The following is a 15,401-nucleotide window of genomic DNA, read 5'->3' as shown; positions in this document are numbered from 1 at the left end:
CCCCCCCAAAAAAGAAATGAGGCCTTTATTAGAAATACTGTTTGTATAAATTATTTCTCAGCTTTCTGCTTCCCTTCTAATTTCAGCTGCATTGGTTTTGTTTATGCAAAACCTTTTTAATTTAATTAATCAAAGTTATCCATTTTACATTTTATAATGTCCTCTAGTTCTTCTTTGGCCATAATTTTCTCCCTTCTCCATAAAACTAAGAGATAGATTGTTCCTTGTTTTCTTCATTTGATTACATCATCACCCTTTATGTTTAAGTCAAGAACCCATTTTGATTTTTCTTTTCTTTCTTTTTTTTTTTTTTTCTCCTGAGGCTGGGGTTAAGTGACTTGCCCAAGGTCACACAGCTAGGAAGTGTTAAGTGTCTGAAACCAGATTTGAACTCGGGTCCTCCTGAATTCAGGGCTGGTGCTCTATCCACTGTGCCACCTAGTTGCCCCTTTTGACTTTTTCTTGATATAAGATATTAGATGTTGGTCAGTGCTTAGTTTTTGTCATACTATTTTCCAGTTTCCCAGTAGTTTTTGTCAAATTGTAAATTTTTATCCCAGAACTCAAATCTTTGGGTTTATCAAACACTAGATTACTGTAGTCATGTCTTATACTTAACCTATTCCACTGATAAGTGAATGAACCTTTTAAAAAAATGACTATGCTGAAAATCATAATTTCAGTTAGGGTTGAAGATTAGCAGGTTAGAATCTTTACCAAACCTATCAATTCTAATAAAAGTGCTATTTTTAAATGTTATTTTTAAAAATAAGTTTTATTGATTGTAGATTTTTTTTTTTTATGTCACAATCATTTCTTGGAAACTACTTTGTGCCTCCACTGAACTTCTTTTGGTGACAGAGAAAATTAATTATGTAAAAATACTTGATATACAGACTATATCAGATAGTGAATACAACCTTCTGTCCTAGTAGTTCCATATCTTTCTGATATGGAAAGAAAAGTAAATTTCATTACTTCTTTTCTCTATGACTGCTTTTTAAATTAATTTAGGCCTGGTTCATTTTATGATATTTTTCATTTATATTGTTGCAGTCATTGTATATGAAAGAAGCAATATGGTGGATTGTTAGTCCAGAAAATAAGACCAGTTCCCTATTCACTTATAGTATTTACTCAAAATTTGAATCATTTTCAAAGTTTGTGTAGCTTATTCTTCAAAAAAATTAAATTTGTTCATAATTTTTTGAAGATTATGTATTTTTCTCCATATTCTATTTTCTGTTATAATTGACCTGGATTTGTTAAGCTATACATTTAGCTAATTCAATAAAGCATGGTTCCACGCAGATTGAGATTGGGGGTTCTCTTTCTCAGCTTTCATAAATGCCAATCTGTTGCTTACAAGAGAAACATAAAATAAAAACTTGATGGTGCACCAGTAGCATTCCTACATGAAAGATTAACAGTAAAAGGAACACATTTAGTGGAAGAATGGACAATGAGGTAAACAGAAAGTACTTGTTGCAAAGATTTTTAATAATCTTTTAAAGACTCTTAATAGACCCAAGTCTTCATTTGAATAATGCTAAAATAGTAATAATAATAATAATACCATTTTATTTAATGTTTAAGATTACAAAATGCTTTCTTTACGTTATATTAATTCTGATGACAATGTTAGGAACAATTCTGAACCCTAAATAAGAGCGTAGTAAATGAACAAACTCAGGATGAGTGAAGCAGTACAGACTTTTATTACATTCCTACAGGAAGCAAGTATGAAACTCAAGACGAGCTCTCAGAATTTTTAGACACAAGAGCAAGGTCTTTATCCCTTATCCCAGGTACAAAGTCCCTTCCCCATCTCCCCAGTGACTGGGGTGATGGGGTTAACATTTTTTCCAGATCCTCCTTCAACATAGAGCCCTTAATATGTCCTTCCTGTCTACCATATATTTTGCATGACCATATGACCATTAAAATGAGCCTTAGCCCCTCCTGAGAAAAAGAAGCTAATATTTACGAAGTAATTAAGTATGGGTACTCTAGCTAAGCTATAACCGTTATCTGACTTTTAGCTTTTTTTTCTCTTCTTTTTCCTTTCCTTTCCTTTTCTTTTTTTCTTTTCGTTTCTTTTCTCTTCTTTTCTTTTTTCTTTTTTTTTTTAATACTACTTAACTAGTTTTGTTAGTTTTACCTAGTTTCAACTGGTTTCCAGAGGTTCCCTGCTTCCCTCTTCTGGACTACTTCTGATTCCAAATTTTTGGTTTTCTTCGACTGTGGGAACATAACCGTTTATTGTTTCTCACAACAACTCTGTGAACTGGGTATTATTATTTTCCTCATTTAGAATCATAGAAATATTATCATTCTTATTTGATCTCTCCTACTGATGCTTTTGGAATAATGGGTTTTCCAAGTGAAATGGTTTTGGTATTACAAAAACTCAAATCTTAATGAAATTCTAACTACTTATGTTCATCATGAAAGATTAATTTTATTTTGGGCCAAAAAAACCTGCCTTAGATTAGTTTTTTAAAACATTGGTTTTAGTATTTCAAAATCAAAATTATGATATTACAATAATTAAAATCATTATTACATGCCAGTTCTAGCAGGCCAGTAGCACTTTGTCCTAACTCTCTATCTTTTTGTTTTCCTAATTATTATGTGACTTAAAGCAAAGTGACCATTGAGAAACTATCTTATTTTCTTTTAGACATTAAAAGATCCTTATGATCTACTCTACTCATATTGATATTCATTAGTAGAAAATTTAGTTTTTTTTTTTTCATGTAGAGATTTATTGTCAAGGTACCTTTTAGTAAGTAGCATGGAGGTATTAGCAATATCAAAAAAAATGGTTTGAGGATTTTTTTTCTTTTTTTGTACAAAGTATTTAGTGGTTTTTCAGTGGCATGTTATCCTTAAAGTTTTTTTTTAACATAATTAAGTCAGATAAACTATTTTCTTAGCTGATTATTTTATTATTATATTCATTTCTGCAACTTAATTAAATTTTTTGGTTTTAAAATAAAAACCTGCAAATCTGTGATATAAGATTGTATATACTTTTCCTTATGTTAAAAACATAACTCATGGTCCCTGTTACTGTTAGGAATGTTCTAGTCTGGACCATGCTGAGGATCTCAGCATACCCAGGAAACAGATGCTTCCTGTAACTGACCTTGGGGAATCCTGTCCCTGACCTAAAGATTTTTCTTTGCTATAATCTAAACTCCTTTTTATCTTCATTTCCTGGCTTAGAGTCTCTAAAAGTTTTTTTTTTTGGTGATGTTGACTCAGTTTATAGGATCTACCTTACCCATTCCCTAATTACATGCCCTTCTTTGAGCTTTTCCTTAAGCCTAAATGTCTGCATTCACACCTTTCCCCTTCTGCCTGTATACTATTAGAGCTTTGCATTTTTATTTTTTATATATTTTTCTACTCCCCACTTCTACCCCAGATGAAAGAGAATATATACAATCAGAAAACTTGTGCAAAGGAATTTTATATAATTTTAAACTAGCCAAACCAATTAGTTTAAAGTTCTTTTGCTGAATTCTTGCTCACCATAATTTCCTTGGACCTTTTATCATTGCATTTAACAACAACAATAGTATTTATATTTATGTTATGCTATATTATAATATTATATATAATATGCTATGTATAATTATATCATAGTGCTGACTATGTGCCAGGCACTGTGCTAGACACTTTACTATTGTTATTTTATTTGACCTCACAGCAACCTTGAGAGGTAGGAGCTATTCTTAATTATCCCCATTTTACAGATGAGGAAACTGAAGCCAATCACAGTTAAGTGGTTTACCCAATGTCCTGCAGCTAGGACATGTGAGGCTTTATTTGCCCTCAGGTCTTCCTGACTCCAAACTTGGTAGACTCTGCACTGTGGTACCACCCAGCAGCATCCCTTTCTCCCTAGACTTTCTACCCCCAAGCCTATTCTTCATCCTCGCTGTGGCACTTAGTAACTTCTCAGAATCTTGGTACCCCCTTAACCCAGCTCTGCTTATCTGTGCGGTCCCTGGATATTTAGTCCTTTCTCCTGACTTGTCATATCCTTCATTCCAGAGCTGGAAGAAATGATGAACTTGACTAGAATCCAATGAATCTGACTAGATTCAATGAAAATGTATGTTATCTATCCTCTTACATCATCTGATTCAGTGGGATCATGCTACAGAAAAAAAAAGACCCTTTCTTCTCTAATTAGAGAATTTATTAGAGATCAATTAATCCTCTGTCCCACTCACCACAGCCATTGTTCCAAGCCCCCTCTGTCTTCTCCAAAAATCTTGTCCCATAGCTCCCTGGCCATTTATCGTTTGTTCTCTCCCTTTCTCATTTCACATCTCTGTGACATTTTTCCTCTCTCTCCTTCTTCATTCCTGTCTTGGTTGAAGATGTAATTCTTTTTAAAGTAGGTCCCTGAACAAGCACCTTCATCCCCTGTCTTCTGCAGTGGATTGTCTCAATTATCCTCTCCCCCAGTCTTCCATCTCTTCCTATCCTTTTCGCTGATTTACAAGACATTTCTGTCATCCTTTAATTACCCTCCCTGGATCCTGAAATCCCTGATTATTATTGTTCCTAAACTTCTAATCTAAAACTTCCCCAAACTTATTTTAAAAGTCATGTACACTTAGTACTTCTTTCTGTTCTCTCACTTGCTTCTCAATCCTTTGCAATGTGCATTTGACTTCATATGTAGACTATTCTCTCTAAAGTTGTGAATGACCTCTTAATTCCCAAAACTAATAATGGTCTTTTCTGAATCATCATCCAGATCCTGGAGTCAGTAGAGGGCACTAATGATTGTGAGCCAGGGGAATAGCATAGCCAGGTGTGCTTTGGGAATATCAGTTTAGCTGTTGTGTTGGTGAGGGATTAGAAAGAAATAAGAATGAGAGTGTGACAAGTGTCTAAAATGTCGGCTATTGCAGTAGGCCAGGTTAGTAGTGAGAGGGCCTAAACCAGGAACTGTGGCTGTAGGGGTCAAGAAAAGAGGGATATTTTGAGAGATGTTCTAAAGGTAAAATTGACAAATCATAGTATCTAGATTCATATGAATATCAAGAAAGATAAAAGACTCAAAAGTTACAGACTCTCCAGGATTGCAAATCCAAATGTGTAGAAAGATTGTGGTTGCCCTAAACAAAAATAGGGAAATTGGAAAGAGGCAGTTTTTAGGGAAAAGATTGTAACTTCCACTTTGCACATGTTGAGTTGGAGATGCCTTTGGGACATCCTGGTAAAGAGATCCATTAGTAGTGTAGGCCTTTGGTTCCGGAAAGAAGTAAGAACTCAGACATAAAGAAGAGCTTATAGAGCTCAGAACATCATACATTTTTTTTTTATTTAGAATTTTTTTCACAGTATATATGCATGAATAATTTTTAAAATAATATTATCCCTTGTATTCATTTTTACAAATTATCCCCCCCTCCCTCCATTTCCTCCCCCCGATGACAGGCAATCCCATACATTTTACATGTGTTACAATAAAACCTAGATACAATATATGTGTGGAAATACCATTTTCTTGTTGCACATTAAGTATTAGATTCCGAAGGTATAAGTAACCTGGGTAGATAGACAGTAGTGCTAACAATTTACATTCACTTCCCAGTGTTCCTTCTCTGGGTGTAGTTATTTCTATCCATCATTGATCAACTGGAAGTGAGTTGGATCTTCTTTATGTTGAAGATATCCACTTCCATCAGAATATATCTTCATATAGCATTGAAGTGTACAGCGATCTTCTGGTTCTATTCATTTCACTCAGCATCAGTTGATGTAAGTCTCTCCAAGCCAGATTCCTCCTGCTGGTCATTTCTTACAAAGCAATAGTATTCCATAACCTTCATATACCATAATTTACCCAACCATTCTCCAATTGATGGACATCCATTCATTTTCCAGTTTCTAGCCACTTTGAAAAGGGCTGCCACAAACATTTTGGCATGTACTGGTCCCTTTCCCTTCTTTAGTATTTCTTTGGGATATAAGCCCAGTAGTAGTACGGCTGGGTCAAAGGGTATGCACAGTTTGATAACTTTTTGGGCATAGTTCCAAATTGCTCTCCAGAATGGCTGGATTCTTTCACAACTCCACCAACAATGTATCAGTGTCCCAGTTTTCACACATCCCCTCCAACAGTCATCATTATTTGTTCCTGTCATCTTAGCCAATCTGACAGGTGTATAGTGGTATCTCAGAGTGGTCTTAATTTGCATTTCTCTGATCAGTAGTGATTTGGAACACTCTTTCGTATGAGTGGATATAGTTTCAATTTCATCATCTGAGAATTGTCTGTTCATGTCCTTTGACCATTTATCAATTGGAGAATGGTTTGATTTCTTATAAATTAGGGTCAGTTCTCTATATATTTTGGAAATGACACCTTTGTCAGAACCTTTAACTTTAAAAATATTTTCCCAATTTGTTACTTCCCTTCTAATCTTGTTTGCATTAGTATTGTTTGTACAGAAACTTTTTAGTTTGATGTAATCAAAATCTTCTATTTTGTGATCAATAATGATCTCTAGTTCTCCTCTAGTCATAAATTCCTTCCTCCTCCACAGGTCTGAGAGGTAGACTATCCTCTGTTCCTCTAATCTATTATCTCATTCTTTATGCCTAAATCATGGACCCATTTTGATCTTATCTTGGTATATGGTGTTAAGTGTGGATCCATATCTAATTTCTGCCATACTAATTTCCAGTTTTCCCAACAGTTTTTTCCAAATAATGAATTTTTATCCCTAATGTTAGTATCTTTGGGTTTGTCAAAGATTAGTTTGCTATAGAAAAACATCACAGATTTTGAAGTGGGAACTTTAGAGAGATTTTAGCCTTCTCCTCCTTGCTTCCATTTTGCAACTGAAGAAACTGAGGCTTAAAGAATAAGTAACTTGCCCAAAGCCAAACAGGCAGTGGCAACTGAGATTTGCCGTCATGTCCTCTGACTACAAAACTGTGTTGGTTCTAATGATTGAGGAGTTAATCTTAAGGTGATAATTGAACTTACATGAACTGAGAGATCACCAAGCAAGTAAATATAAAAAGAAAGGCTCCAGGGGCATGATAGAGCCTTTGTGCACACCCATAGTTAATGAGCTGAATTTGGAGAGTTATTCAGCAGCAGAGAAAGAAAAAGTAAGACCAGATCAGTTAGACAACCAATTGAGAACACTGGCACAAAAACTGTGGGTCAGAAAAAAGTATTCAGGAAGCTAGAATTCAATAGTCCATAGAAAAAGGGGAGAAAGGAGAATAAGGCTGAAAACATTCTGTTTAGCAATTAGAGGGTGATATAGAATCTAGCCTCAGACACTTATGAGCTGTGTGACTATGGGCAATCACTTAGCCCTTATTGCCTCCAAAAAATCTTTTTTAAAGACCATAATAGGAAGATTATTAGAATTATGAAATTGGAAATTATTAGGTTATTATAAGATAATTTTGGAGAGCTCAGTTTTAATCAAGAGATGGTAATTTGGAAAGGCTTGAAGAATGAGTATGAGGCAAGAAATATGGATAGTAGCTTGAGGGAATGTAAAGGGTTTTTTGGTTGTTGGGTTTTTTTTTTTTTCTTTAAGAATAAAGAAGACTTGAACATCCAGCATAAGGAATTTACTTGGTCAATATGTTGAAATCCAGGCAGTAACATTTGAATGGAACTGAGAAGCCATGAGTGAGTTCAGAGAAGTATATTCCATGGCCCAACTGAATTTTCAGTTCAGCATATTGCAGAAAGGGAGGAGATATCTGGCATATCTTTTTTCATTTCAACACTTTTGTGATTTGAACTCTTTGTCACTAGAAGTAAATCAAACTTATATCAAAGGGTAAGTAGCAGAGGCACTTTTTTTTTAAACATGAAGTCAACCCCCATGCTTGAGCAACCATCATAATTAAATGGAAAATCTGATTTAATAATAATTGAGATCATAGGTCAGTTTAGTGAATTTAACATGTATGTGACCTTGAAGTTTGCCAAGGATGAAAAACTGGAAATTAGGAAATCAGTGTGCTAACCAGCATGTCACTTGTTGCTTTTATATCAGAAAAGGAAATATTGATGGAAATAGAATAGTTAAATAAGCTAACCACTGTAATATACAGAGAAAAGCACTACATTTGAGTGGGAAGACTTGGGTTCAGATCCCAGCTCAACTCAGAATATAAAAATTCACAGCATTACAAAAAAGTTTAAGAAACCTAAATCAAATTCTCTTCATGGTTAGGAAAAGATTTCTTTGTTAAACTACAGACAGACAAATAAAATAGGAAATAAAAACAGATTTAAAAAGATTATAGGAAATTTTGATACAAGATATTGAAAAACTTTTGTATGAATAAAGTCAGTGCATCTGGAATAGAAGGGAAACCTTTCAACAGTTGGACCAGATTAGTCTTTTCAAATTTTTGTTCTTAATAACTTTGTAGTATTAAAAATTAATTAAGGATCTATCAAGAGTTTTTGTTTATGTAACTAATATTCATAGACATTTACATATTAGAAGTAAAAACTAATTTTGAATTTGTAGGCCCTCTGAAAAAAGGTTTCAGAGACTTCCAGGATTCTCTGAAACACACTTTGAGAACTACTGGACTAAATGGGTTAATTCATGATCTTTTATTTACCCTATAATTCTCTTCTTCCCTGATCATGACTGTAATCAAGAAGAAATTATCTTTCATAAATTTAACTTTCCTCCCTGTACTAGAATTACACGATTAGGGCACAAATTTAGAGAAGGGAGTCACCAGGTTAAAGTATCTTAACTACAACCTAAGAAAATACTAATTGCTGAGTATCTTGGATATAAAAGTATTCAGACTTCCTTTTCAAGGACTATGAATTTTTAAATTTTTTTATACATAAAATAAAAGTTGGAATTAAAGTATTATTTAATTAATAACTTAGCTTTACTGTGTAGGCAATAAACTGGCATTAAGAACTATAAAAACCTTGATTTTAAGCAATACTGAGTGCTTTTCTTTTTTTCATATTCTCAAAGCCAGGAGTAGTACTGTTTCATCAGTTGTAATTGTTGTTGGTGTGGCCCAAGAAATGACTCTGATCCACACTGAATTTTTTATTTAATTGTCTTTACTGCCCCATACAGGCTTTCATTGATTTTTCCTTTTTTTTTCTTTCTTGGCTACTTCCTCTCCTCCCCACTTTAGCAGGCTGGGGAAACATCTTTCCTAGTAAATTGAATTCTTGGGTTTTTTCTTCCCAATAATACTTCATATCAATGACTTTATTTGTTTTTTTGTTTGTTTTGTTTTGTTTTTTAATTTTTTTATTTTTATAATTATAACATTTTCTTTGACAGTATATATTCATAGGTAATTTTTTTTTTTTTACAACATTATCCGTTGTACTCCCTTCTGTTCCAAATATTTCCCCTCCTTTCCTCCACCCCCTCCCCTAGATGGCAGGCGTTCCCATACATATTAAATATTTTATAGTATATCCTAGGTACAATATATATGTGCAGAACCGAATTTTTTTGTTGTTGTTGCAAAGGAAGAATTGTATTCGGAAGCTAAAAATAATCTGGGAAGAAAAACAAAAAATGCTAACAGCAAAACACAGACCTTTTCTGGTGAATTTCAAGCATGTCTTCTCTTGGTGATTATTTGTGGATTTCTTTCTGGGTCACGCATTAACTCTGAGGCTTGTCATGAAGTAAGTTCTGAGAGAAAACGCGGAGCTCAAGCATCTGTCTACCTCCACGCCGCCATCTTGGCCGGAAGTCCCTCTGGACCAATGACTTTATTTGTAATGAAAGTTTATCTTATTTATTGATGATTATGTTTAGGTTGGTAGATTATTATTGTTGACTGGGAGAAAAAAGTTTTTAAACTGGAAGCCTAGCATTCAGAGACAAATATTCATCCCAAAATGCAGGGGCCAGAGGAAACAATGTATGGAATAGAAGGTAGAAAAAAAGGGAAGGGGAGGGAGTGCGAGATAGGAGCTAGAACTGATCAATTAATCCAGCAGACTATTATTTTGGGTTGTTGCTCTAACTCTTGCTTTTTCAAATACCCTTATTACTGACGGAGAAAGTTAAATGACTTGCAGAAGTTCACACAGCTTAAAAGTGTCTGATTTGAACTTAGGTCTTCATTTAGTGGCCATTGAGTATTGTATCAGGATGGGCTTTGTCAAGAATTTGCTGTGCTAGATTACCTGCATGTATACTTTTGACAGGTCTTCTATACTGGAGGGTAGCTAAAGAAACTACTTTTAATAGTATACTTAGATTTCAGCCAAAACAAAGTCTTTCATATGAAAGATATGAGGTAGGTAATAAAGTTAAGATAATTTGAGCCTGGTTTTATGACCAGACCCAAGAAAGAATTTTTTGGTGATCTTTGCCATCTTGAAGGGGGAAGTAGATAGTAAATTTCTTTTTGATTAGATTTTAATTATGAATATTTAACATCAATGCTTCTCAAACTTTTTGGTCTCAGAGCACTCTTACATCCTTATTCTCATATCCTATACTTTTAAAAATTATTGAGAATTTCAAAGATCTTTTGTTTATATGTATTATGTTTGTCAACAGTTGCTGTATTAGAAATTAAAACGGACAAAATTGTCATTTTAAAATAAGATTCAACTCTTCATGACCATATTTAGGGTTTTCTTGACAAAGAGACTGGAGTGGTTTGAAAATATTTATTTATATAAAAATAAAAATAAACCCATTGCAAGTTAGCATAAATAACATTTTTATGAAAAAATTATATTTTAAGCAAATAAAGTGAGAGTAATGATATTTAGGTATTTTTTTTTCTTTTTTGTTGTCGTTGCTGCTGAGGCAATTGGGGTTAAGTGACTTGCCCAGAGTCACATAGCTAGGAAATCTTAAGTATCTGAGATCTGATTTGAACTCAGGTCCTCCTGATTTCAGGGCTGGTACTCTCTCCGCTGCGCCACCTAGCTGCTCCGATATTTAGGTATTTTTGCAAATTTCTTTAATGTCTGGCTCAATAGGAGATAACTGGATTCTCCTATCTTGATTTTGTATTCATTTAGAGAGAGAGAGAGGGAGGGAGAAAGAGAGAAGTGGGGGGGAGAGGGGAGAAGGAGAGGGAGAGGGAGACTTTGATCTGCATTCAATCTCCACAGGACTATTTTTCTGAATGCTGTTTGGGACAAGAAGGCATACCCCAAATTGACTACTCAGAGATCACTCATAGAAAGCAAAAATATTTATTAGAATCTCAAGAAGGCAGACCCCATCCTGGTCTGTGAGCCAAATTCACAGCAGGATAGGGCCAGAGCCTTGAAAATGCTTACAGTTTTTATACGTTTCAAACAAAGAACCTCCAAAATCCCGCCCTCTATATGTTGTGATTGGTCACATAAATCTACTGTACCCCTAGTTAGTCAGTGGAATGTAGTAGACAAGGTGATATACAGCTTTGGACAATGGAATGTTGTTCAGGCCTTATCTAAAATCACGTGACTCTGGAGAAGCCAAAACTGAGGCCTAATAGGCTTGATCTACTTTAGTTAACAGTATCTGGTCAATATGTGCTGTAAGTTCTTCACCTTTTCCCACACAATGCAGATGGCATTTTTTGCCCAAAGTTTATTGGGATTGCCTTGGCTCAATGATCCCCTAGAAGAACCAAGTCTTTCATAACCGATCATCACACAATATTGCTGTTACTGTGTACAATGTCTTCCTGGTTCTGCTTTTTTCATTTAGCATCAGTTTATGTAAATCTTTCCAGGCCTTTCTAAAATCAGCTTGTTCATCATTATTTATAGAACAATAATATTCCATTACCTTCATATACCACAACTTCTTCAGCCATTCCCCAATTGATGGACATCCTTATTTTCCAATTCTTTGCCCCCACAAAATGAGCTGCTACAAACAGTTTTGCACATGTGGATCCTTTCCCCTCCTTTATGATATCCTTGTGATAACCAACCTAGTACTGGCACTGCTGGGTCAAAGGGTTGCTCAGTTTTACAGCCCTTTGGTTACAGTTCCAAATTGTTCTCCAGAATGGTTGGATCATTTTTTTCACACATTTCACAAGTCCTTCAATAATGAATTAGTGTCCAAATTTTCCCACATCCCCTCTAACATTTATCATTATCTTTTTCTGTCATCTTAGTCAATCTGAGAGATGAGCTATGGTACCTCAAAGTTCTTTTAGTTTCCATTTCTCTAATCAGTAGTGATTTAGAGGATTTTTTCATGACTATAAATGGCTTTAATTTCATCATCTGAATGACTTGTATAGTCATAAATTTGCCACAAATTTTTATATATTTTAGAAATGAGAAACACTTGCTGTAGAAATTTTTTGTACTTCCCTTTTAATCTTATTTGTGTTTTGTTTGTGTGAAAGTGTTTTAATATCAAAGCTGTCAATTTTACATTTCATAATGTTCTGTAGTTCTTTGATTATAAATTCCTCCCTTCAAGAAGTATATTAACATACAGATTACCTCCTAGTTTTTATGAAAATATTTTAAAATATTTTACATCATTTAAGCTTTTTATTAAAGCTTTTTATTTTCAAAACCTATACCTAATTTTCAACCTTCACCATTGCAATACTTTATGTTGCAATTTTTTCACCCTCTTCCCCCCACCCCATTCCAGACAGCAAGTAATCCAATATATATTAAATATGTGCAGTTCTTCTATACGTGTTTCCACAATTATCATGCTGCACAAGAACAATCAGATCAAAAAAGAAAAAAATAAGAAAGAAAACAAAATGCAAGCAAACAAAAGAAGTGAAAATATTATGTTGTGATTCTAGTTCTCTCTCTGGGTACAGATGGATCTTTCCATCACAAGTCTTGGAACTGGCCTGAATCATCTCATTGTTGAAAAGAGCCATGTCCATCAGAGTTGAACATCATATAATCTGGTTGTTGCCATGTACAATGATGTCCTGGTTTTACTTGCTTCATTTAATATCAATTCATGTAAGTCTTTCCAGGCCTCTCTAAAAATCATCCTCTTGATCATTTCTTATAGAACAATAACATTACATAATGTTTTCCCACATCCCATATCCTCTCCAACATTTATCATCATCTTGTCATCTTAGCCAGTCTGACAGGTATATAGTGGTACATCAGAGTTGTCTTAATTTGCATTTATAAAAATATTTTTGACCTTGTGAACTTCCTGAAAAATCCTGGGAAGATGATCCATGAGTCTAAAGGAATCATATTTTGAAAATTGATGATTTAGATGAAGACATAGATTACCTAATAGTCAAATTTGTAGGTGACAGGCTACAGAAAAAGATCTTTTCATGCTAGAACAACATGCCAAATCTAGTAAGGTGAAGAACAATAAGGATATATATAATATTAACTCAAATTTTTATAGCTTTTTATTTACAAGATATATGCATGGGTAATTTTTCAGCATTGACCCTTGCAAAACCTTCCGTTCCAACTTTTCCCCTCCTTTCCCCCACTCCCTCTCCCAGATGGCAGGTAGACCAATACATATTAAATATGTTAAAGTATATTAAACTCAATTTTTAAAGGAATCTTACAAGTGGGAGCGATAGCTTGAAAACACTTTATGTGAAAAAGAACTGGCAGACTAGTAGAATTCAAATTCAAAATGAGTTGGTAAATCCATCAAGCAGTTAAGTGCCTACTATATTACAGGCACTTTGTTGTTAAAGAGAGGATAGAGTGTATGACTAAGAACAGAACAGTTTGTATGGATAATAAAAGGTAGTCAATTCAACAAGCATTGATGAATAAGCCTGTTGTGTACTAGGCACTATGCTAAGCACTGGAAGGGAAATAATATATAATGTGATTGGAAAGGTGGTTGTGGACCAGGTTGTGAAGAGCTTTAAAAACTAAACAAAGCTGCTCATATTTGAACCTAGAGGCAATAGGGAGCCATTGGAGTTTATTTTGTAAGTTCATTTCCACTCTTCAAGAAAATCACTTTGGCAGTTGGATTGGATAGAGAAGAGATGATCTAAGAAGTCCAATTAAGATGCTATTGAAATAGTCTATGCAAGAGGTATGATTGTGATTAAAAGAGGAGTAGAATTATGAAATCTTGCCAAGTTGGAAACAAGATTGGCAGCTGATTGGATATGTGAACTGAGAGGTCATCCTAGAAGCCACAAATGCTAAAGAATGATATGCTACCATTCCTAGTATCTGGAGTATGCATATTATGGATTATAGAATCCAAAACTGGAAGGCATCTTAGAGGCCATCCTCATGTGGTCTGCTCTGGTTGGACTACATTTATTTAGTATGTTATGTCTTCAGGACTTCCATATGAGGATAACCACAATGATAAAGGCCACAAAGATTTGCTGAGGAATGTTTGAAAGTAACAAGAATATTTACCCTGAAGAAGAGAAAGGGAGGGTGTGCAGGAAAGCAGTCTTCAAGTGTCCGAGTGATTAGAATGTGAGAAGAAGAATTAGATTATTCCATTTATCTAAGAGCAATTTGGAAAGAGAAATATTTTTGGTTCCATATGAAGAAAGATCCCAACAACTAGTACCAAACAAACTGAGTTGTGGATTAAGTGAGTAGTAGATTCTTTGATTGGAGATTTTCAAGGAGACATTAGATGAACACTGGTTTTAGACAGGATGCTTTTTGAGGTTCAAATCATTCTAAAGGACATCAGTATCTTCCAGTTCTTCAGGTTCTATGAATCTGTGAATTTATCCATCTTGGTAAAGGAAAGATGCTATTTATGTTTTCCCTCAAGGAAAAATATTGATTTTATATATGGCCTTCAGGAAGTACATATGAAATTCTATTAATTCTTAATGTTAATTTTTTTAAGAATTGGAAAAATTGTCCCAAATATATTTTAAAATATTTTTAAATAGCCACTTTTTTGCACTTAATAATATTTTATTTTTTTCTAATTACATGTAATGATGGTTTTCAACATTCATTTTTGTAAGATTTTGAGTTTCAAAATTTTTTCCCTCCTCTCCAAGAGAGCAGGCAATCCGACATAGATTATATGTATATATCTATATCTATATATGCAATCATGTTAAGCATATTTCCACATTAGTTGTGTTGTGAAAGAATCAACAAAAAGGAAAAAACAATAAGGGGGAAAAAAGTGAAAGTTGTATTCTTCAGTATGCATTCAGTATGCATTTCCATCAAGGATTCTTTTGGAATTATTTTAGGTCTTTGTATTGCTTAGAAAATCTGAGTCTATCAGAGATGATCATCACACCATGTTGCTATTACTGTGTATGATGTTCTCCTGGTTTTATTTATTTCACTTGGCATCAGTTCTTGTAAGTCTTTCCAGGTTTCAGTTCATCCAGGTTTTTTCTGAAATCCACCAGCTCGTCCTTTCTTACAGAACAAAAATATTCCATTA

General features: G+C 34.2%; 1 protein-coding gene across 2 annotated transcripts in view; it reads left to right on the top strand.

Annotated features, from left to right (window-relative positions):
- FAM185A (family with sequence similarity 185 member A) overlaps positions 1-15,401 on the top strand; it is an 88,988-nt gene that overhangs the window by 30,657 nt on the left and 42,930 nt on the right. The window lies entirely within an intron of this gene.

The sequence above is a fragment of the Sminthopsis crassicaudata genome, chromosome 5 (genome assembly GCF_048593235.1).
Source record: "Sminthopsis crassicaudata isolate SCR6 chromosome 5, ASM4859323v1, whole genome shotgun sequence".
In the NCBI taxonomy this organism is placed as follows: Eukaryota; Metazoa; Chordata; class Mammalia; order Dasyuromorphia; family Dasyuridae; genus Sminthopsis; species Sminthopsis crassicaudata.
Note: the sequence above shows the minus strand (reverse complement) of the source record. Positions and strands in the feature narration are given on the sequence as shown.